General features: G+C 39.9%; 1 protein-coding gene and 1 pseudogene across 5 annotated transcripts in view; one reads left to right on the top strand and one right to left on the bottom strand.

Annotated features, from left to right (window-relative positions):
- Nucleotides 1-23,476, bottom strand: part of RIPOR3 (RIPOR family member 3) — a 118,749-nt gene that overhangs the window by 63,436 nt on the left and 31,837 nt on the right. The window lies entirely within an intron of this gene.
- LOC114036749 lies at nucleotides 13,455-13,577 on the top strand (annotated as a pseudogene).

The following is a 23,476-nucleotide window of genomic DNA, read 5'->3' as shown; positions in this document are numbered from 1 at the left end:
CGCTGATGCAGATGAACAACTCCTTTGTAACTCAGTCTTAGAAATCTGGCCAGGGCACTGAAAGGTTGCTACTTAATGTTGACCCCACAATTAGTAGTCCTCAGAGGTTGTTGGATTTGCACCCCCACTCTTCCTGGCTCCAAAACACTGCCTCTCATCTTACACATAGTAGGTGCTTAACAAATATTTATCACATTTGGAAGCAGAACTAGGAAGAAACTCGTGCTTACAGCAAGTGAGCTAATTGTCAATGCTGGAAATTCAAGGCAAATGTATTCCTTGAGTGAAGGAAACATTTGAAGACAGGAGGATCGAACTTCCTAGTATCCTTCAATCTGGTCCCATATAGGGAATCCTCTACTTTACTCTTGTTGAGGGTCATTGGGTCAGGGGAAGGGCTGGAGGTGTTGACCCAGATAGGAGAAGGAAAGATCTCCAAAGATTTGTCTCAGCAAATGAGCCATATTTTCTGTCCCACAGAAGAACTTGTGGCTCTCTAAGGATTGACCAGTTAGTTCCCTACCCCCATGCTATTATCCTGAGACCGAAAATCTCATTGGGACTTATATAAAAACTCCCTGAAAACCAGATTGTTGAAGCCAGGGACTGTGAGAGAATTCAGGAAGGGCCTCCTTACCCTTTGTTTACCAAAAAAAACATAAACAGACCTCCAGCAGACATGGTGGTCCCCTTCATTTACAGGCCTCACACAATACCAGAGGCTGCCTATGGTTAAAATTCATGAATGACCTTTGACACCTAGGCCCTACAAAGTAAATAATGATAAAAATAACAGGAACAAAACCAATAATCCCTTACATATCAGTAGCACTTTCACATACATTAACTCATGCAGTTCTCACAGCAATACTATAACATACAGAACTCTACAGTGTTAGAGCCGGAAGGGAACTTAAGACATAGAACACAACATGTCTGAGTTGGAAGGGACTTAGGAACACTGAATGTCTGAACTGACAGGCCCTTAGGTCATGGAATATTGGAGCTGGAAGAAGATTAGAGCCTAAAATGTTAGAGCAGGAAGAAGCTTTATCATGTAATACAGCACTCTCATTTTACAGATGAGGGCATCAATTTTCAGAGAAGGGAAGTCACTTGTCTAAGACAATACAGCTGGTTAAATAACAAAGTTGGGACTCAAAGCCAGGTCCCCTGTTTCCCAGTACCAGTGTTTCTTCCTAAAACCTGAGTCAACTTTTTCTATTCCTTTTCAGAGTAATGCTAGTACATCCTGAGGGAGGGAGGAAGAGTTAGTTCTCTCCTAAAAAAAAGAAAGGTAAGATAGAAGAAAGGAAGGAAGAAAGGGAGAGAAAGAAAAAAAAGAAAAGAAGGAAGAAGGAAGGAAGGAGAGAGGGAAGGAGTAAGAATAGAAAGAAAGAAAGGAAGAAAGTAAGGAAGAAAGAAAGAAAGAAAGAAAGAAAGAAAGAAAGAAAGAAAGAAAGAAAGACAGAAAGAAAGAAAGAAAAAGAGAAGGAAGGTTAATGTGAAGGAATGTACTTGGTTTTGTTAGGTAAAATTGACATTGATTTTTCTAAAAAATATTTGGGACATGTTTTTAAACTGTTTATGAATGCCCTGATAATTACCCCTATGGAAAGTAACTTGCACTCATCCTGCCACTAATTTAAACCTAGATGTTTTCCTTCAAGGGAATTGAAAGAAATTTGTAGCTCATTATAGAATGAAATTTTTTTTACTGAGGACAGTGGGTCTCTGATTGTCCTGCCTGTATTATTCCCCCGTGAGCTGAGATACTCTGTGAGTGTGTGTGCATGTGTGTGTTGCAGGAGGTGGGGGGCTAGAAGGATAGGTACCTGGTCTCTGTACTAGTTTTTCCTGGGGAATTGTTTTGGGAGGTTTCCATCCATAGGTTGTCTTTGAAGGTTATACATCTGTAGGGCAGCTGGCCCAAACAATCCTGGATCCCATAGGAGTCCCCTCTGTTCAACTTTTGTTGACTAGATTGACTTCATTTTGTGCAGTAAGAATTCATAAAGCTGGTCTATTTCTCTGCCACTAACTACCCTCAGATTCTTCCCCTGTAAAGTGAGGGGATTGGTCTAGAATTCATAGCTTCCCAAAGTGGGTGATACCACCCCCTGGGGGCGCTGGACCGATCGAGGGGGGTGGTAGTAGCCTTAGCTGATGCAAATTAAAAAAACAAAAACATTAACGGGTTAAAAAGAAAGTAGATTTCTAGGGGGAAACAGGGTGATTTTTTTTAAAGGGGGCAGCAGGTCAAATAAGTTTGGGAACCTCTGGACGATCTCTTAACTTCTCTTTCAGCTCTACAATGCCATGACTCAATAACTCTGACCCAGATCTGAAACTGAACCCTTCTCCTGATGGCGCATTCTGGTGCAAAGATGATCCTGGGATCTCAACATCCATGCTGACAAGTTCTGAGCTCTAGAAGGACCTACCAAGTTGGAGAGTAAAGTTCAGAGCTAGACTGCGTGTCTGTGTCCTGGGGACCAGACGAGCTAAGTACACAGAGGCTCATCACCAGAAGATGGGTCAGGAGGTGATGAATTTTTTTTTCATCCACAGCAACTCATAAAGATTGTCTAAGGCCCAGAGAAGCTGCAGTGTGTGTCAAAGAAGAAACTGATACTAAAATTACAGGTCCTTGAAGTGATGAATCGAATGACCAGGGAAGCACCCCTATCCTAGGCTTTCTGTATTCCTATGATAGAATGGGACTTATAGTGTTAGAACTGGAACGATCACCACTCAGCCAATCAGAGATCTAGAGATGGAAGGTACTTTCAACTTCATCTATCCAACTCCCTCACTTTCCAGATGAGGAAACTGAGAACAAGAGAAGTTAAGTGACTTGCCCAAGGTCAACCAGGTAGTAAATGTCAGAGCTAAGATTCGTACTCATGTCCAGGGTCTCTTCTCACTGTACCACACTGCCCTCCAGTCTCCCTTAGACCTCTAAGTCAGGTCTCCCACCTCTCTTATACAGTGAGGTACCATATTATGCCGTTTTGCCTTTTCTATCAATCATCAGCAAGCATGAGCACCTGCTGACTGTGAATTCAGTGCTAGGCTAGTTGTGGAGAATACAGATGCTATAAAGCAGGGCTTCTTAAACTGTTTGACCCCTTCAGTGCTTCTTAAACTGTGGTCACGACCCCATATGAGGCTGTGACCCACAGTTTAAGAAGCACTGCTAGAGAAGGATAAGACATGGTTCCTGCCCTCAGACAGCTGCCAGTCCAGTTAAGGAGATGAGATTTACACACGAGAAACCAGAAAGCAATACAGGTTAGCATACAATTAGTACTATATTGTGCCATATAAAGATGGTATGGGCTGGATTCAGAAAATGTTCAGAAAATGAGGGCCAGATAGAGAAACTTCACTGAGCTGGGCCTCGAAGAATGCATAGAAAAACAGGGTGAGTGTTCCAGGCAGCTGGAAGGGTGATGAGCAAAAGCACAGAGATCAGCATGCACCAGGTGTGCGCAGGAGACAAAGAGGGAGGACAGACAGCCCTACGTCTCACTCCTGCCAGCCACCAAGTCTGGGCCTAATTAATGCCCTCTCTGCCCTGCCTCTTTTTGCTCTGGAATTTTTCTCTGGGGTGTCCTTCTGCAGCAGGACGGGGAGGGAGGCTCCAGACTGTTTTCTCACTTTAGTCCAATACAGAGAAACTACCAGCAGAATCTTGAGGCGGTTTTAATTATATTTTTGGCATGTTTAGCAGAGCTTCCCTTAACTTCGCCCTGGTGAAGGAATGCCATCAGATTCCTTGGGGAATGGGTAAGAAGTGGCTTGATGGGACCATGGGCCATAAAGCTCACTCCTCTCCAGGGCAGCTGAGGACTAACCCTCAACAATAGACCACAGAGGAGTCTCTGGTGTGCAGGTTGGTCTTGACAGAGTAGCCACCAGCCAGGAGGAAAGCTAGAGGGGAGGCGCAGATAACAACAGCAACATAATGGCATACCTCACTTTTACATAGCAGTTGATACTTTTCAAAGCACTATCACATCCATTATTTCAAAACAACAACAGCCCTTGTAGAGAGGTAGGACTGCCACAATTGGTCCTATTTTTCAGATGGGGCAACTGAGACCCAGAGAAATAGAAGCAGCACAGCATAGTACAGACTAACAGGGCAAAGGGCTAGGAGTCAGGAGGCTAGAGTTCTAGTTCAAGCTCTATTACCTAGGTGACCTTGGGCAAGTGATAGGCACTCTTTATGCCTCAGTTTCCTCAACAGAAAATGAAGGGGTTATTCTCTAAGACCTTTCTTAGTTCTCCAGTTCTGTGATTCTATGACTTGCCTGGGGGCAGCAAGGGAGGGGCAGCCAAGACTAGAGTCCTGGTCTCTTGCGCTAGGCCTGATGCTAATGCTCTTCCCAATACACTACCCTGCCTCCTTACCCCAAATGGCTGGGTGGGGGATGGGGGAGGGAGCATTCACTCAGACACCCAGGGGCCATCCTGGAGATAAAGGAAATGAAGAAGGGAGAGCCCTTTCTTCTCACCCTCTTTCATCCTGTGTTTTCCTATCATGTGTGACTGCATCTCTCTCTAAAACTACATCCTGGGCTGGAGAAAAGGGAATTCCTCATTTCTTCTCTGGCCCTGCTGTGGCTGTGATGGCCCAGATGGATGAGCAAGGAGCTCAGGATTAACAAAGGTGCACTTTCTTCTCACAGAGGGTTTACCTGCCCATGGGACGAATATGAGGTGTGGGCCTTCTCCAGCTTCCTGCTCCAGACTCCTGGTTCCCCCTTCATAGTGATGCCTTCCCTCTGTTGATATTCTCCACCTTATCCTGTATATACGGCTTGTTTGTTCATAGCTTCTTGCATATTGTCTCTCCCATTAGACCGTGAGCTTCTTGAAAGCAGGGACTGTCTTTTACCTTTCCTTGTATCTCTAGCGCTTAGCACAGTCCTGGCACATAGTAAGTACTTAATAAATGTTTGTTGGCTTAACCAGACTAGACTTTGCTAATCTCCCCCACATACACACACATACACACTCTCTATTCCAAACCTGGCACCCCGAACTTTTAGAATCAAACCCCAAGCAATGGAATGTGGCAGGCTTCCCACACCAACCTCTCTTAGGGCTTCTCTGGCCAGAAGAGAATCCCCGGGTGTGTATACTGCCAAGCTAGTTCCTGTTAGCTAACAGAGGCTTTTTAACGAGGGGGAAAAAATGCAAGGACCCAAGGAGAGATAAACCATCTGTTCTTCCCAATGTAAACTATTTACAAGTGACAAATCAGGCCAGCTTGCTCTCCTCATTTCTCTTTCTCTAGCAAGATGTACTTGGTCACATTCTGTATGATTTCCTTTCCCTCCATTTGCTTTTACAAATGGTGGTCTGGCCCAGACATCCAGGACCCACCCCAGCCCCCTAGGACCTAAATCAAGCCCCTCCTTTGGGCAGAAGGGTTTCTATTAATTGTAGCCAGTAAATTTAACTCTTTAAAGCCTTTTCTTCCACACTTAGCAACTCCCCAACTAAACTATGCTGTCTGTGTGTCCTAATTTAAACCAAACAGGATATATGGAATCTCCAACTTGCAGCATTGATCAAAAAGGGAGCTAGTTAATTTTACATAAACTAAAGCTTTGAATTTAAATAATTTTTGGACTAGATATCTGAAATGATATGTTAGGAGGTGAGATCTACTGGCAAAGTGGTATCTCAAACCTGCCTTTGTCATTCATTGCAAGTATCTTGACAAAAGGAGATATAACATAAAACTTGACTGTGGACTCAGGGCATATTCAGGATTGGGGAATATTCCTATGGCCTGGAAGTGTGGAAGAGAATTGTTGTTATTTGTCCTTCATTCTCCAAGAGGATCACGACATCAGGGAGGTGATGCCATGACATGCAAGTGAGTTGGATTTAAGTGAGGCAGGGCTGTGGAGAGTCACCAGCCTCACTCTCTCCTCTGGAGCCATCCGGGTCCAGTGGCCAGATATAGATCAGGACAATGGCCCAGATGGCTAATGTCTTCCCTAAGTCTCAGTTTGACTGAATGGAAGAGGAATTCTATAATGAAAGGGAGATCATAGGATCATTGACTTAACACAGTGTCTGGCACATATGAGGTGCTAAATAAATATTTAGTGATTAATTGATGTTTGATTTAAAGCCGGAAGGGACCTTAGAAGTTATCAAGTTCAATCCTCTTCTTTTATCGATATGGAAACCGAGGCACAGTGAGATCAAGTGTCTTTTTCAGGTTCACACAGCTGGTCAGCATTTCAGATGGGTTTCAAATTCATTCCTTCCAGGGGCAGCTAGGTGGCACAGTGGATACAGCACTGGCCCTGCAATCAGGGCCAGTTCAAATCTGGCCTCAGATACTTATTAGCTGTGTGACCCTGGGCAAGTCACTTAACCCTGATTGTCTCAAACAAACAAATTACTTCCTTCCTGACTCCAAGTCCAGTGTTCTTCATTGGGAAAGTCCGGCAAAATTCCCTAATCAGGCATTGTGCGACAGCTCTCAAAATGCTGTAAGGCTCTTCACTATCTTGTATGAAGGAGTTCAATTCAGTCTACTAGATAATGTTCTCTATGAAAATTCATCTCTGGTTTTATAATGGAAGTCAATAGAAAAATATGATTCACTCTACAGAAATTCACTTTACAGAGGTTTTCATAAAGCACATCATAGTTATACTGAAAGGTAGGGTCTATACTCTACACAATGACTATGTACAGTAACTCAGTATACATAGGCACTCTAGATATACATTTACAGATACACACGCAAAAATCATTGTATATACCAGTACACTTGATTTGGAGTCAGAGAACATGAGTTTGAAACACAGTTCTGCTTCTTATTACTTGTGTGACCTTGAACAAGTCATTTCCCTCCTCTGTGCCTCAGTTTCCCTGTCTATAAAATGATGGAGTTGGACTAACTAACCTTTAATGTCCCTTCTAGCTTTAAATTCTAGTATTGTAGCATCTGTTCAGGAGAATCTAACAAACTCTATCTGCAGACAAATATATCTACCTCTGTCCATAACTTTCATGATCAGAAGATGCGGCAGGGGACTAACCAGGCCTCTGCAGCACATGTGGTATTATAATTCAGCTCTCCTTGCATTTTACTGGTTTTTCTGCTCAATGAGGTGACCTTTCACACAGGCCCAGTGGCAAATCCCTGTAAATGTTCATTTTAAATGACCTGATTTGGAGAGCTTGCAGGAAAATAGTCCCTGGTGACTGGGTCTTGTTGGAAACAGATGGCTGCCCCATTTGAGTGAAGTAATAAAGGCCACAGGCTTAAGATCAAGACCTAAGTAGTCCTGGAGGGTGGAAGGCTTGGGAAGGAGATCAAAGTTTTAGTTCCTTGCCTTAAAGTGAAAGGTTCACGCATTACCAATTAACAAATTATTATTATTAAATGCATGCTCTGCAATGAGGCACTGTGACACACACCAAGGATGATACAAAAGAAATTAGTCAATGAGACCCTGCCTACCCTCTAGGAGTTTGTAGTCTATTGAGATAAGATATATATACATAAACAGCTAACTAAACATGCCTTCTCTGCAGGACTGTATTCCTTGTATCAGTATTTAATTTGTCAAGACTGTGTCTCATCTGAACCTTGCCCTCACCTACTGTGCCTAGCATAATGTTGAGTATAGTGTAGGCACCCATTGAATAAATATTATTTTTTTCTTGGCAAATGTAATGCACAGAGACATCTGTGGCATAGTGAATAGTGAGCTGGCATCAAAGCCAGGATGACCTGGGTTCAAATCCAGCCCCTGGCACATACTGGATATGTGACCCTGGGTAAGTCACTTCATACTCTAGACCAGGGGTGGAGTCACATGTGGCCCTCTAGGTCCTCAAGTGTGGCCCTTTGCACAAAGGGCCTTGAGGCTCCAGCTTCCCTACTTCTTCTCTAGACAACTCTATAAGTTGTAGGAAAAGTGCTGATTTGTATGGTGAGAGAATATTTCCTGATTTGGAAGTTCCCTATATCAATTTAATCACATATCTAGTCCCTAATCCTATTTGTATGGTGAGAGAATATTTCCTCATTTGGAAGTTTCCTATATCAATTTAATCACATCCTATCTAAGTGTGATGCCTTTTCTAGAGCATGCAGCTAGGGGATGGAACAATAGAGTATTAATCTAGTTAGGTTAGTCCCTAGAATACGGTTTCAGAGAATTTAGGAATTTTTAGATCTGGAAGGGAACGTAGAGTTCATCTTACTGTTGGCCCCTATTGTCATGAGGAAACTGAGGCTCAGGATTCTTGGTCTAGCTCCTCCTGCACAAAAATCTATCTTGGGTTTAGTTCTCTAAGGAAAAAATTAAAAAGGGATTCTGGGATATCATTGCCATCTTCTTTCATTTTATCTATTCAATCAAAGCACTTGGACTATACTTTTGTTTTCACTGTCAAAAAGGAAGACTAGATGGTATAGAGGACAGAACTCAGGACTTAGCAGCCAGTCAGTCAACAAGCATTACTAAGTATTAATTATGTGCCAGGCACTGTGTTAAGCATTGAGAATACCAAGAAAGGCAAAAGCCTAGTCCCTGATCTCAAGGAGCTCAGAGTCTAAAGGGGAGAGACAACAGACAAATAACTAAGTACATACAAGATAATTGTAAATGGAAGGTAATCTAAGACAGGAGGTTGGGGGAGACTCTAAGAAAGGTCTATTGCACAAGGGGATTTGAGCTAAGTCTTGAAGGATGCCAGGAAAGCCAGGAGGCAGAGAGGAAGAGAATTCCAGGTAAGGGTGTAACCAATGAAAAGACATAGAATCAGGAGATTGAGTATTCCATTTAAAGAACAGGAAGGAGGCTAATATAGCCAAATCACAGAGTATAAGTAAGGAAGTAAAGTATAAGATGATTAGAGAGTTGGGAAAGGGTCAGGTTGTGAAGCTCTTTAAATGCCATTTTTATATGTGGTCCTGGAGGTAATAGGGAGCCACTGGAGTTTATGGAATAATAGAGTGGCATGATCCAACCTACACTGCAGGAAGATCACTGTAGTAGTTAAGTGGAAAATGGATTGGAACTGGGAGATACTTGAGGTAAGAAAACCAAACAGAAGGTTATTTCAATAGTCCAGCCATGGGATGTATATGAGAGATATTGTGAAGGTAGAAACACCAAGATGACAACAGATTAGATATGGGTGTGAGGAGTTTAGGATGATACCAACATTGTCAAACTTGGGTGACCAGGAAAATGGCGATTCCCTCAATAGTAATAGGAAAGTTGGGAAGAGGGGAAGCTTTGGAGATAAAGATAATGAGTTCTATCTTGGACGTGTTGAATTTGAGATGTCTAGGAGATATTAAATCTGAGATGTCCAAAAAGCAGTTGGAGATATGGAACTGGAATTCAGGAGAGAGACTAGGGCTGGATGTATAGATCTGGGAATCATCTGCATAGAGATGATAATTGAACCTATTTGAGCTGATGGGCTCATCAAGCATTATAGCACAGAAGGAGAAGAGAAGGATGCCCAGGACAATGCCAAAGTTAGTGGTCATGCCTTGAGGATGAGAAAGAGCAGTGAGAGAGAGAGAAAAAGAACTAGGAAAGAACACAGAGGAGGGACATCTACAAGAGGGTGGTCAACAGTGTCAAAGACTGCAGAGAGGCCAAGAAGGATGAAGACTGAGAAGCAGCCATTATATCTGTCAGTGAAAAGATCACTGGGAAAAGTAGTCAGGAAGAGCTGAGTTCAAATCCTGCCTTAAACACTAGGCAAGTTACCTAATCTCTTTCAGCCTCTGTTTCCTCATCTGAAAAATATGGATAATGGAACATATGTAAACCTTAAAGTGCTATGTAAATGCTACTTTGATATTAGTAGTATGAGGAAGTGAAATAGGACACTGAGGCAGAGGAATGTAAACTAAGAAGGTAAAATTACCCAGGTTTTCCCTATCCAAATAACCCTGAAGTCCTGGTTTGCATATATTTGCAAACTTCATTTTAAGTCTTGAGCCACATTCACAATCTTCCTGTAGAGCCAAGAAAATCAAACCTGTGGCAGGAAGTAAAGTTCTGTTGTTGTTTTTTTTTAAGGCAGTGGGGGTTAAGTGACTTGCCCAGGGTCACACAGCTAGTAAGTGTCAAGTGTTTGGTCTGAGGCCAGATTTGAACTCAGGTCTTCCTGACTTCAGGGCTAGTGCTCTATCCACTGCACCACCTAGCTGCCCCAGGAAGTGAAGTTCTGTCCCCACAGTGGAGTCAGAAAAGACTTGTTTACCTTCTCCCATATTTACTAAGATGTGTGGCTTTAGACAAGTCACTCTTTGAGCCTTCTCTTCCTCATTTATAAAGTAGGGATGATAATCTTTGCACTGTTGTCTCACAGAGTTATAGTGAAGAAAGTGCTTTGTAAACTTTAAAGCATCAGCTATTATAATTAGCAACGGTGTCAATCTCAGAACAAGCAAGCTTGTGAACTTCGAAGGGAAGCATACCAGAAAGATGCATTCCATTTTCTCCCCCTCTCTCTGGACTGCAAAATGGCAAAAAGCAGACTAACTCAGAAAAAAGACTGAAGTTATTCGGTGTTCTTAAAAACATCAAGATGGATTAGGCAGCCCCAGACACTTCATCTGAATCTCGAATGGATTGAGGGAGATTGCCAAAGTAAGTGTCTTCTCACAGCAAAATGTTTATTTCAGTTCTTGGAAAGTCATTTCTTTGACAGTCTGTATATGTCTTGAGTGGCTTTCTGGATCTAATATACATATACTTTTTTTAATCAAATATATGCTGCATGCACATACCTTGTCCAGCACTTGGCTCATAATTGGTGTTTTCTGATTATCACAACAGAGGAACCGATGAACTAGTATTCAAAGGGAACTGAGAGATTATCTAAAAGAGGAGAATGAGGCTTAGGAAGGTGAGGTGACTTGCCCAACCAAGAGACCTCAAAGCCCAATGCCTCTCTCTCTCTTTTTTTTTTTCATTACACAGATGAACATAACTGAGTCTGTGGGAGAGCCTGGTCTTAGAGGCAGTATGGCAAAGAATGAAGAATGCCAGTCTTAGGGTCCTAGATTTAGAGCTCACTGAAATACAAGAGACCCTCTAGTCTAGAGGTTCTTACATTTTTTTTTTAATCTTGGGTCCCTTTGCCAGTCTAATGAAAATGATGAATCCCTTCTCAGAGAAATTTTTTAAAAAAGCCTTAATGAAAAGAAATGATAAATTTCATTAGAGGTTAGTGAAAATGAAGATTTAATTGTTTCCCCTTCCTAATTCACAGATTCCCTGAAATCTCTCCATAGATTATATATACTCCAGATCTAACTCCCTCATTTTACAGATGAGAGAACTGAGGCTCAGTGAGGTTAAGTGTTTTACCCAAGGAAAGTAAGCAAGGACTGGTATTCGAATCAGAGCTGAGAGTTAAAACAGGGTTCCCTGACTCCAAATCTGGCATCCTTACCATTGTACCATACTATACCCTAGTCAGAAGAATTATATTCAGTCTTGGTTCCAATTACAAACTGTGTGGCCTTAAGCAAATAATTTTCCCTCTCTGAGCTTCAATGTCCACACCTGCAAAATGGGGATGTTTAGCTCACAGGTTGTGGAAAAGGTTAAAGAAAGTATGTTTCAAACCCTAAAGTGTTGGGCAAATTTGAGTTTTTTGGATTACTGCATTTTTCACATGAAGCATATATTTTGAGAGGTCCTTCCCACAAAATGACCCATTCTTTCTCCCTTACTGTAACCCCTGGTATTTAAAAACCTTGTGTGTCCCTGATTGCATAGTAGCTAATACCACAAGCAGGAAGATTTCTGGTCAAGAGCCCTCCTTGCCCCTTCAGAGCTGCCAGCAGAATTAAAACAGACAGCACCTCCGAGGTGGCCAAAGCCAAAAAGAAAGCTCAAGACCAAGAGGTCAGAATCCAGTTCTAAATATATCCTTTGCCAACTTTTCTGTGGGTTTTAAATTTGGAGAAACAAGTTCTTCCAGCCCAGGTGACACTGTGGCTACATTGTCTGGAAGATGATACCTTTTTCCTGGTACAGAGGTACCTATTCATAGATGTTGTTGCACCTATTCATAGATGTTGTTGTACCTTAGTAACAGCTTATCCAAGAAAGACTCTGGACTTTGCTGGCCTCCTATTGGTGCCTTACCCAATGGAGGACTTAACAAGCATCAGGGAATTTTTCTCAGGGGAACTAATTAAGATTAAGTCTTGCCTCAGACTCAACTAGGTGACATGGGTACCACTGATGGAATCTTTTTTTCTTTTCTTTCTCTCTGTCTTCCTTCCTTCTTTTTTACCAGAACTACCTGTGATTTTATCAGCATAGGAAACCCCAGGTGAGAGATTTCCTCTATCAATGCCAATTGACATCTGCTCTACCACTTGTTTTCTTAGAGACTGAGTGCCTAGGGCCACACAGCTAATCTCTATCAGATGGGCGACCTGAACCCAGGTCTCCTTGACTCTGAGATCAGCTTTCCAGGGCAGCTAAGCGACCCAGTGGATAGAACTCAGAACTTGGAATCAGAAGACGAGTTAAAATTCGGCCTCAGACGCTTACTAGCTGTGTGGTCTTGGGCAAGTAATAACAACCATAGTGCCTACGATATGCCAGGTATTGTGCTTAGTGCTTTTTACAAATATTATCTCATTTGATCCTCAGAACAACCCTGGGAGGTAGGTGCTATTATTATCTCCATTTTACAATGGGGGAAACTGAGGCAGGCAGAGGTTAAGTGACTGCCCAATGACACACAGCTAGTAAGTGTTGAAGGTTAGGTTTGGAGGCAAATTTTCTTGACTCCAGGACTAGCACTCTATTCACTGTGTGACCTAGCTGCCTCAACTCACCTAACCTCTGCTTGCCTAGTTTCCTCATCTATAATAGCACCTACCTCCCAGGGTTGTTGTGAGGATCAAGTAAGTTAACATATGCAAAATGCTTTGCAAACCTTGAAGTACTATATAATTTCTACTACATCATACTTTATCACATTATGTTATTATTATTATATTGTATTACTTTATTGTAATAATATATCATTGTATGTTATTATATTACATATTATTATAATACAATATATAATATATTATTACTTTATTACATTATATTAATGGATGTCTCATGTCAAGAACATGCAAGACAATTGCTCCATTGTGCCCTGTCCTGGTAAGACCACATCAGGTGTTTTGTTTTCAGTTCATTTTAGATAGTATATTAATAAGCTGGCATGTATACAAAAGAGTGTAACCAGTACAGTGAGAATACTTGAAACCATTTTATATGAACAACAGTTGGAGCTATTGGGGATGTTTAGCTTAAAGGAGAGAAGACCCATGGGTGCATGATAGCTGTATTTAAGTATCTGAAGAGCTACCCTGTGAAAATGGGATCCGGTTTATTCTGTTTGGTCCCAGAGAACAGGACTATGGCCATATCATCCTGAACATACCTGATCTCATCTGATCTCAGAAGCTAAGCAGAATCAATTAGGCCTGGTTTGTATTTGGATGGGAGACCACCTGCGAATGCCGGGTGCTATAGGCTTTACCTTGAAAGGTAAAGTGGTACAGTGGGAGGCAATAAAGTACAATGGAAAGAGCTCTAGATTTGGAGTCAAGGGATATGACTTTGAATTTCTTACTCTGTCATTTACTACCTGAGCAACCTTGGGCAAGTCATTTAACCTCTCAACTTCAGTTTCTTCATTTGTAAAATTAGGGGCTGGGCAGTCTTATATGAACTAATGCAAAGTGAAATGAGCAGAACCAGCAGAACATAGTACATAGTAACAGCAATATGTAATGAGGTTCAACTGTGAAAGATTTAGCTATTCTGATTAATACAATGATCCAAGACATTTGCAAAAGACCCATGATGAAAAATGCTATCTGCCTCCAGAAAGAGGATTGAATTCTGAGTTCTGATTGAAGCATACTTTTTTTCACTCTCTTTATTTTTCATGGATGTATGTGTGTGTGTGTGTGTGTGTGTGTTTTCTTTTGGAATGTAGCTAATATGGAAATATTTTTTGCATGACCTCACATGTATAATCAATAGCATATTGTTTGCCTTCTCAAGGGACAGGGAAAGGGTGGGAGGGAAGGAGAGAATTTAGAACTCAAAATTTTAAAAAATGAATATAAATCCACCTGAAAGAGATCTCAGGATGAAAACTTACAGGAATATCATAGTCAAGTTTCAAAGCTCCCAGGTTAAGGAGAAAATACTGTAAACGAGAAGGAAAAAAAAATTTAAATGCCACAGAGCTATAATCAGGATCATACAATACCTATCAGTTTCTATGTTAAAAGATTGTAGGTCTTGGGACATAATATTTTGAAGAGCAAAAGAGCTAGTGATGCAACTAAAAATAACTTCCCCAGTAAAGTTGAGTATAATCCTGAACAACAACAACCATTCAATGAACTGAAAGACTTTCAGGTATTTGTGACAAAACAACCAAAACTCAATGGAAAATTCTGCCTATAAGATTCAGGAGAAATGTAAGGTAAACATTAAAGATTAATTGTAAGGGACTTAATATGGTAAAACTATTTAGTTCTTACATGTGAAAATATTATCAGTACTCTTAAGACTATCATCATTACTTCAGTAGTTTGAAAGAAATGCTTGGGCTGAGTGAGTAAGATGAGTGATTGAAGAAAAATAAAACTGGATAGGGAGAGGTAAGGAGAAGCAATTATCTCATACAAGTGAGGCCTGAAAGAAAGAACTGATGAAATAAAGAAGCAAATGGGGGTGGAGGGCTGGTAGTGATGAAACCTTACTCTAGTCAGAACTGGGTTAAAGAGGGAGCAACGTTTATCAAGAAATACAGGGCCAAGGGATAGGATAAGGGAGGGACTCTTAGAGGGTTAGGTAGATTAAGGAATAGGAGGGGCAAGGAAGTGGTTAGAAGTAAACTAGATATGTAAGGAGGGATAGTGTAAATGGGGTATGAGAAATAAATAGTGAGGAGAAATAGGATGGAGGGAAATACACAATTAGTGATTGTAACTTTGAATGTATATAGGATGAATTTACCCCTAAAATGGAAATGGATTACAGAATGGATTAAAAATCTGAACATCATTTACAAAAAACATAATTAAAAATGAGAGATACACACAGAGTTAAAATAAAGGGCTGGAGTAGAATTTATTATGCTTCAGCTGATGTAAAAAAAAAAAGCAGGGGTAGCAATTATGATCTCAGACGAAGCTAAAGCTAAAATAGATTTAATTAAAAGAGATGAACAGGGAACCTATATGTCACCAATATTATTCAATATTGTTTTAGAAATATTAGCAAAAAGAGAAGAAAAAGAAATTGAAGGAATCAGAATGGGAAATGAGGTAATAAAATCCCTCTTTTTGCAGATAATATGATTAAGGACTCAACTAAAAAGTTAGTTGAAACAATTTTAGCAACTTAGTAGGATGTAAAATAAACCCACATAAATTGTCAGTATTTTTATACATCACTAACAAAACCCTGAAAGAAGAGATAGTAGGAGATACTCCATTTAAAATAACTGTAGACAGTACAAAATTCCTGAGAGCATACTTGACAAAACAGACCCAGGAACTACATGAACAAAATTATAAAACACTTTTTATACAAATAAAGTCAGATTCAAATAATTGGAGAAATATTATTTGTTCATGGGTAGACAAAGCCAAAATAATAAAAATGGCAATTTTACCTAACTAATCGACTTATTCAATGTCATCTCAATTAAATTACTAAAAAATTATTTTACTGAATTAGGAAAAAAATAACAAAATTTATTTGGAAGAATAAAGGGTGAAGAATTTCAAAGAAACTAATGAAAAACAATGAAAAGGAAGGAGGTTCAGCAATACTAGTCCTCAAGCTATACTATAAGGCAGTAAATATCAAAACTATCTGGTACTGGGTAAAAAAGAGAGGGGTAGATCAGTGGGACACAGTAGACATGCAATACACAGTAGTAAAGGATTATGATAACCTTGTGTCTGACAAATGTGAAGATTTATATATCTTAGATAAGAATTGATTATTTGGTAAAAAGTATTGCAAAATCTGGAAAGCAGTTTGGCAGATATAGACCAATATCTTAAACCATGTACCAAGATAAGGTCAAAATAGATACATGATCTAGATATAAAGGGAGATATTACAGGAAAATTAGAAGAACATAGAATATATTATCTATCAGATTCATGTATGGGAGAACAATTTATGAATAATCAAGAGATAGAGAGCATTGTGAAGTATAAAAAGTTCATTTATAGTAAATTGAAAAGTTCATGTACAAATAAAACCAATGTAGTCAAGATTAGAAGGAAAGCTGAAAATTGGGGGGAAATTTTCGCAGTCTCTTAGAAGAAGGTCTCATTTCTTGAATATATAAAAGACTTCTTCAAATTTATAAGAATATGAGTTGTTCCCCAATTGATAAATGGTCAAAGTATATGAACAGGTAGTTTTTCATTGAAGAAATCAAAACTATATATAGTCATATGAAAAGATGCTCTAAATCATTACTGATGAGAGAAATGCAAATGAATACAACTTCAATTAAAATGATAAGATGCTCTTCAATTGAGGAACGGCTAAATAAATTGTGGTTTATGATTATGATGGAATACTACTGAGCTATAAGTAATGATGAGCTGGCTGATTTTAGAAAAACATGGGAAGACTTAGAAAACTTCTAACTAAAAGTACGCACAATATGGTTATATATGTGAGTGTATATATGTATATCTGTAGGTATATAGGCATATATATGTGTATATATATATATATATATTCATGTTTAATTGTAGCCTTCTCCAGTGGCAAGGAAGGAGAACACAAAAAGCGTGCAGCAAAGAACAAAAGAAAACTTAGAAGGAAGCACAGAAAAACAGCATAACTTTCAAAACAATGTGTAGCGTTTATTACATAGTTTTATTTTTTAAAATAAATAATCTGAAGTGGAATTTATGATTTTTTATTGAATCCTCTTTTTGTGGTCTGCTTTACACATGGAAATTTTCTTTTTTTCCCTCTTGTATTAAGTTTAAAATGAATAATTTTTTTAAAAAAAGATTTGAATAAAAAAAAAAAAGAATGTAACTGAGGGGCAGCTAGGTGGTACAGTGCATAGAGTACCAGTCTGGAGTCAAGAAGATTGGAGTTCAAATCCAGCTTCAGATACTTGCTAGCTGTGTAACTTTGGACAAATCACTTATTTCCTATTTGCCTCAGTTCCTCATTTGTAAAATTGGGACACTGGAGAAGGAAATGGCAAACCACTTCAGTATCTTTACCAAGGAAACTCCATGGACAACATCCATGAGGTTATGTAGAGTTGGACATGACTGAACAACAACAAAATTTTTTAAAAATGTAATTGGGAAGTCTTTAACAAAATAAATGTGTGTGTGTGTGTGTGTGTGTGTGTGTGTGTGTGTGTGTGTGTGTGTTTATTTAATGATGAGGTTCGGCTAGTCGGTCCCTAAAGTCCCTTAGAGTTTTACATCTGGAGTCCTAGATCTAGGAACAATGGGTAGAAGTTAGAGGGAGGCAGGATCCAACTCAACATAAAACAGAACTTAGTGACACCTGGCTCTGCCAAGATGGCGGCGTGTATCATCTTCCCTTTCACTGGAAGTATTCCCATGGAATTTGAATAAGGGATGTTGTAAAAGAGATTCTTTCTTTGGGGGTAATGCTGAATAAGGCTCTAGCTGAATTGTTCTGTAGTTCTAATATTATGGGCTTCTAGGGTATGAAACAGGGCCATAACCACCTACTTATGAGCCAAACCTATATATTTTTGAAAAAACTGTTAACCTGTCACCAAATAGGAGTTTCCAAATTCCAGTCCCAGCTTTGTTGTAGCACTTTATTAGGGGCCACCACCCTAACTCTATCTAAAGAAAGAATTTAGGATCTGAAGCTCAACAGTCACCCACCCCTTGCCTCATCCACCCCCAGTGACATGCTCGTTTTTAATGAGGGCAGAAGGGTTTGTTTTTAGCCACAGGAACACGCTGTCCCCCGGACGAACTCTTCTCCGCTTTGGAACCACTGTTATCAGGCTCATTCAATGACATCCGCGCCAGAGGATCTGCAGGAGGTGGGGGGAGGGGGAGCTCCCCAGAAGCCAGGAGACACTGAGTCTGAATGCAGGATGGTGAGAAGCTTGGAGTGGAATGAGGTGGGGAGGGTTGAGAGAAGAAGTCATGTCTGATATTTCCCTTGTATTTCTATGGCACAGTTTGACCAGGACACTAATTGGACCAAACATCTTTACGTGGCTTAGGTCAGTTCTATACACAGACAGAATAGTCTACACAGTGAGAGGGGACTGGTAGATTCCGCCTTAAAAACTCTAGCCCCATAGCCAAATGATGTAACATCTAAAATTCTACCTTTAGAGTCTTTCTTTTGGGTTAAATATTGCCTTTCCAAGAGCGTAGTTAGCAAGTATTTAGAGATTACACCTAGGTGCCCAGCAGTGAGTTTAGCTCTGTAGGAAATCTGAGAAGTAGAGGAGAACATAATTCCTGCTCTCATTCATTTATTCAAAAAACATTTATTAAATGCCTACTCTATGCAGATCACTGGGCTAAGTACTGGGGAGAGTACAAAGTTGAGATCAGAGACAGCTCTCACAGAGCTTTTAGTCTAGGAAAGAGAATGCTATATACATAAATAAAGTGGCTCAGTAGCCTGCTGGAGTTGAAGTCAGGAAGACCTAAGGTCAAATCCTGCCTTAGATACTAGCTTTGTGACCCTGGGTAAATCATTTAACCACCACCCGCCTCAGTTTCCTCCTCTGTAAAATGGGGATGATAACAATAGTACCTACCTCACAGGGGTATTGTGGGGATCAAATGAGATGACTTTTGTAAAGTGCTTTGCAAACCTTAAAGTGCTTCATAAATCCTATCATTATTTATTATTATATTACATGATCAGTAAATGATTCACAAACCAAAGTGCTATGGGGGGTACAAAGGGGAGGCTCAGAGAAGGCTTCCTGGAGTAGAGAGCATTTGAGTGGGGTATCAAGACCTCCCAACCTGGCTCTGGTCACTTTTTTAAACTCAATGTATATAAAGTCTCCCCTTTATATACTCTGTGGTTCAGCCAAACTGACCTTCTTATTGTTCTTCACAAACAACATTCCATCCCCCCTCTCCATGCCTTTGCATAGGCTGTGCTCCATGCCTGTAATGCACTCCTTCCCTAGTTCCACCTCTTAGAATCCTTCTTAGAATTTACTTCAAAGCTCAGCTCAAAACATGACCTGGCTTGATTCTCTTGCCTCTAGTGTTTTTCCACATAAAAACTGCTGTTGTTACTGCTGCTGTCATTGTTGTTGTTTTCAGTTATATCTGACTTCATGATCTCGTTTGGGGTTTCCTCAGCAGAAATACTGGCTTGATATTTCTTTCTCCAGCTCATTTTACAGATGAGGAAACTGAGGCAAACAGGGTTAAGTGACTTGCCCAGGGTCACACAGCTAATAAGCATCTGAGGCCAGATTTGAACTCTGGAAGAGAGGTCTTCCTTACTCTAGGTTCAATTCTCTATTCACTTCACCACCTAGCTGCCCTAACAAAAATTATCTTGTATTTACTTTCAATGTATTTTGTACCTACCACTATACTTATAGTGGACGTTGTCTCTCTCAATAGAATGTAAGCTCTTCAACGACACAGACTTTCATTTTTGTAGTTTCATCCCTTATATTTAACACAGGGCCTGGCACATAGTAGTTTAATAAATACTTGCTGATTGATTAGAAGTTCAATTACAAAGAAGATCGAGAGAGAACATTTCAGGAATAGGGAACAGACTGATTATATTCTACTTGGAAATTTAAAATTAACACAGGAAACAGTGAGAATAAAATGAAGTGCTAAACTGTATAGTCTTGAGTTTCAGAAGAATAAGGACTCAGAGAAGGAAGAGATCAATGAGGGCTGGAGTAATCAGGGAAGGTTTCATGAAAGAGGTATTCACATAGGGCTTTGAAGAATAGATTGGGTGTGTAGAAGCCAGGAAGTCCAGGTAAAAATTTTATTTTAAAACAATAATAATAATGATAGCGGCTAACACACAGAGGTTTAATATTTACAAAGTGCCTTATATGTGTGTGTGTATGTATGTATGTATATTCTCTTGTTTGATCTTTGCAACAACTCTGTGAGGTATGTGCTCTTATTTGAATGAGAAACTGAGTGAAAGAAATTAAAGGATTTGTCAGGGGTCTCACAGTTAATAAGTGTCTGGGGCAGAATTCAAACTTGGCTCTTCCTGGCTCCATTCTATCCGCTAGATCCTGCTGCCTAGACATAGGATAGTAGATATAAAGTCGAAAGGGACATCAAAGGCCATCTAGCCTAGCTCCTTCATTTAATAAATGAGTAATTGAGACCAAGAGAAGTAGTTAGGAGGCTTGACCAAGGTGATAAATATTTGTTTGTTTATCGTGAGCAAACATAGGATTTGAACTTAGGTGCTCTAACTCTAAATCTAGCATGCCACACTATCCCTAGAAACCTTCAGAAGATAATTCCAGAGGTGTGCTGGAGCCAAGAAAAACCAGTAAGAGAGCTGATTGTTAAATTTTCAGCGTGAGCATTTATACCTCAGAAATCATCAAGCAATACAAATCAGGGTTTGCTTTATTGTTTTGTTAATGGTCTAGGCTCAAGAAAGCAATGGAGAAAATGGCAAAAATCTAGATTAAACTTAAATATGCGTTATTCATACATACTGGAGAGCCCGTTGTTAAACATACACCAGCACACCACTAAGCCCCTAAATTCCTAGGTATGAATGTTTGTTTGGACTGGGGCCAGGGGGCAGCAGTGAAGGCCCTGATGACCTGGTTAGGGGAAGACCAGGTGCTTCCCCTCACAGAAGGTTAAAGAACATAGGCTAAGTTACTATTCCTAGGCTGCACTTTAAAGAACCATGGAAAGGAAAACCGTTAGAACCAAAAGTGATTTGTGGATCCATGCCCTGCCAGCAGGGCTCCCAGGAAGCACAGCTGTCTTGCAAAGCTTTACTTCATTAGAATCAGGCTACCTGAAGAAACTATTTTCCCAAATCATGTGTCAAAGGATGATGGAATAGTTGAACAGATGATGATAAATAAACATAATGAAATATTACTGTGTCACAAGAATGCATGAAAATTCCAAAGGAAGAAAGCTATGCAGAGTAAAGAACGCAGAACAAAAACAACACAAAGCTAAGACTGTTGAAGAAATTATTTTTTCACCTAGGGATAGGGATTGGATCTGTGATTTCGTTTATATGGAGGACAAGGGAATAAGCATTTATTAAGCGCCTGCTATATGCCAGACACTGTTCTAAGAACTTTACAGACTTCTGGGTGGGCCAATTCCCTTTACTAATTCAGATTGTCATTTTATAGGGTTGCCTTGAGTACTGAGAAGTGACTCTCCCAGGGTCACTCAGGTGGTGTATGTTTGAAGAGGGACTTAAACCAAGATCTTCCTGACTTTGAGGAGATTGATCTACTGTACCACAATGCCTCCAAAAAAAGAAAAAAGAAGTCAACAAAATTAGAAAACTTACAGAAAAGAGTACAAAAAGGGGCATGGAAACAAAGAGGGCGGTCTTATTCTAGTAAAATTTATATATAAAATTTTAACAAAGTTTTTTAAAAATTTTTAAACCTATTTATTTGTATTTTATTTCTTCTCAGTTACATATAAACAAAAAACATTTTTTAGAGGCAATCAGGTAACTTGCCCAGGATCACACACCTAATAAGTGTCTGAAGCTGAACTTGAACTCTGGTTCTCCTGACTTCAGGGCCAGTGTTCAATCCCTTGAGCCACCTAGCTGCCCTAAACAAAAAATTTTAACATAGTTTTTTCAATAATTTGAGTTCCAAATTTTCTCCCTCCCTGCCTCCTTGAGAAGGCCAACAATTTGATATACATTATACATGTGCAGTCATGCAAAATATTTCCATATTAGCCATTAACAAAGTTTTTTTTTTTTTTTTTAAAGAATATGCTTTTTAAAAGAGATGGGAAGGGACCGAAAAAGGGTCAAATTTTTAAAAAAGAGATTCACAAGCAGCTCCTGGTAGAATGGTTGGAAAGAACTTGGAGAAGACATAGCCAGGCATTTGTCTCTCTGCTATATAGGAAGCTATGATGGAAAGAGTACTGGACCTGGTGTCAAAGGGCCTGGCTTCAAATCCTTTGCCTCTTAGTACCTCAGTGGCCTTGGGTAACTCATGTACTTTCTCTGGTTCCCAGTTCCTGAATTTGCAAAATGAGGAGGTTGGGTTCTCAACCTTTTATGTGTCATAGACCCCTCTGGCAGTCTGGTTAAGCCTATGCACTTCCTTCTCAGAATAATATTTTCAAATAATTGACGGAAATGCCAAGTTTCAGTTAGAGATTAAGGAAAATAATGATGTAATTTTTTTTCTAGTTCCCAATTAAAAGACTCTCTGAAATCTATCCAAGGATCCCAGATTAAGAATGCCTAGACTAAATGATCTGTAAAGACTCTTCCAGCCCTGAATCTATGATGCTATGAAATTTGATCCTATGGAAGTAAGTTGTATTCTGAGCCCCTTCTACTCTTAAACCCAGACTCCTACAGGGCCTTTTCAGGGTTGTATATATCCCCACAAGTTTCTAACTTTCTAAACCTTTCGCCCCCCCACCAACACTACCCAACCCTGGCGTCTTGAATGGGTGTCACTAAAGGGAGGTAATATATAGAACAGTGGAAAAAACACAGACTAAATTGGAGACCAGTGACCCGACTGCTACTTATTTGTTCTATAACACTGGACAAGTCATTAAACCCCTTCCAATCAATCAAACAAGTTTTTGTTAAGCATCGACTTTGTGCCAGGCACTACCCTGGGTGCTAGTGATACAAGTACAGATAATGAAATAATCACTTGAAAGGAAGTTGTATTTCAGAGGGGAGACAAGTACATATAAAAATTTATACAGCATAAATACATAGTGAATAAATACAAACATACACAAAGTAGGCAAATACAAGGTATTTTGAGGGAGGGCACTAGAATTTTGGGGAACTGGGAAAGGCTCCATGCAAGAGATGGTGCTTGACCTGTATTGTAAATGAAAAGAGGGATATCCATTCCAGGCATGTGGGATGGCCAGTGCAAAGGCACGGGCAGAGGGGACAGAGTAACTATGTATGAGAAACAGAGAGAAGGCCTGTTTGGCTGGATTGCAGGGTGTAGGAAGGAGAGTAATGTCCAATGTGTCTGGAAAGATAGGTTGGGGCCAGATTATATAGGGTTTTATGTTTCAAGTGTGTTTCTTGTAAACAACATATCGTATTCTGCTTTCTATCCATTCTGCTATTTTTTGTTTTATGGGTGCTAATCTTTTTCACATTCATAGTTATGATAATTAATCATGTAC

Source organism: Vombatus ursinus, unplaced genomic scaffold (genome assembly GCF_900497805.2).
Source record: "Vombatus ursinus unplaced genomic scaffold, bare-nosed wombat genome assembly UNPS02000580.1, whole genome shotgun sequence".
In the NCBI taxonomy this organism is placed as follows: Eukaryota; Metazoa; Chordata; class Mammalia; order Diprotodontia; family Vombatidae; genus Vombatus; species Vombatus ursinus.
The sequence above is the reverse complement of the archived record's forward strand: the minus strand, read 5'-3'. Positions and strand labels throughout refer to the sequence as shown.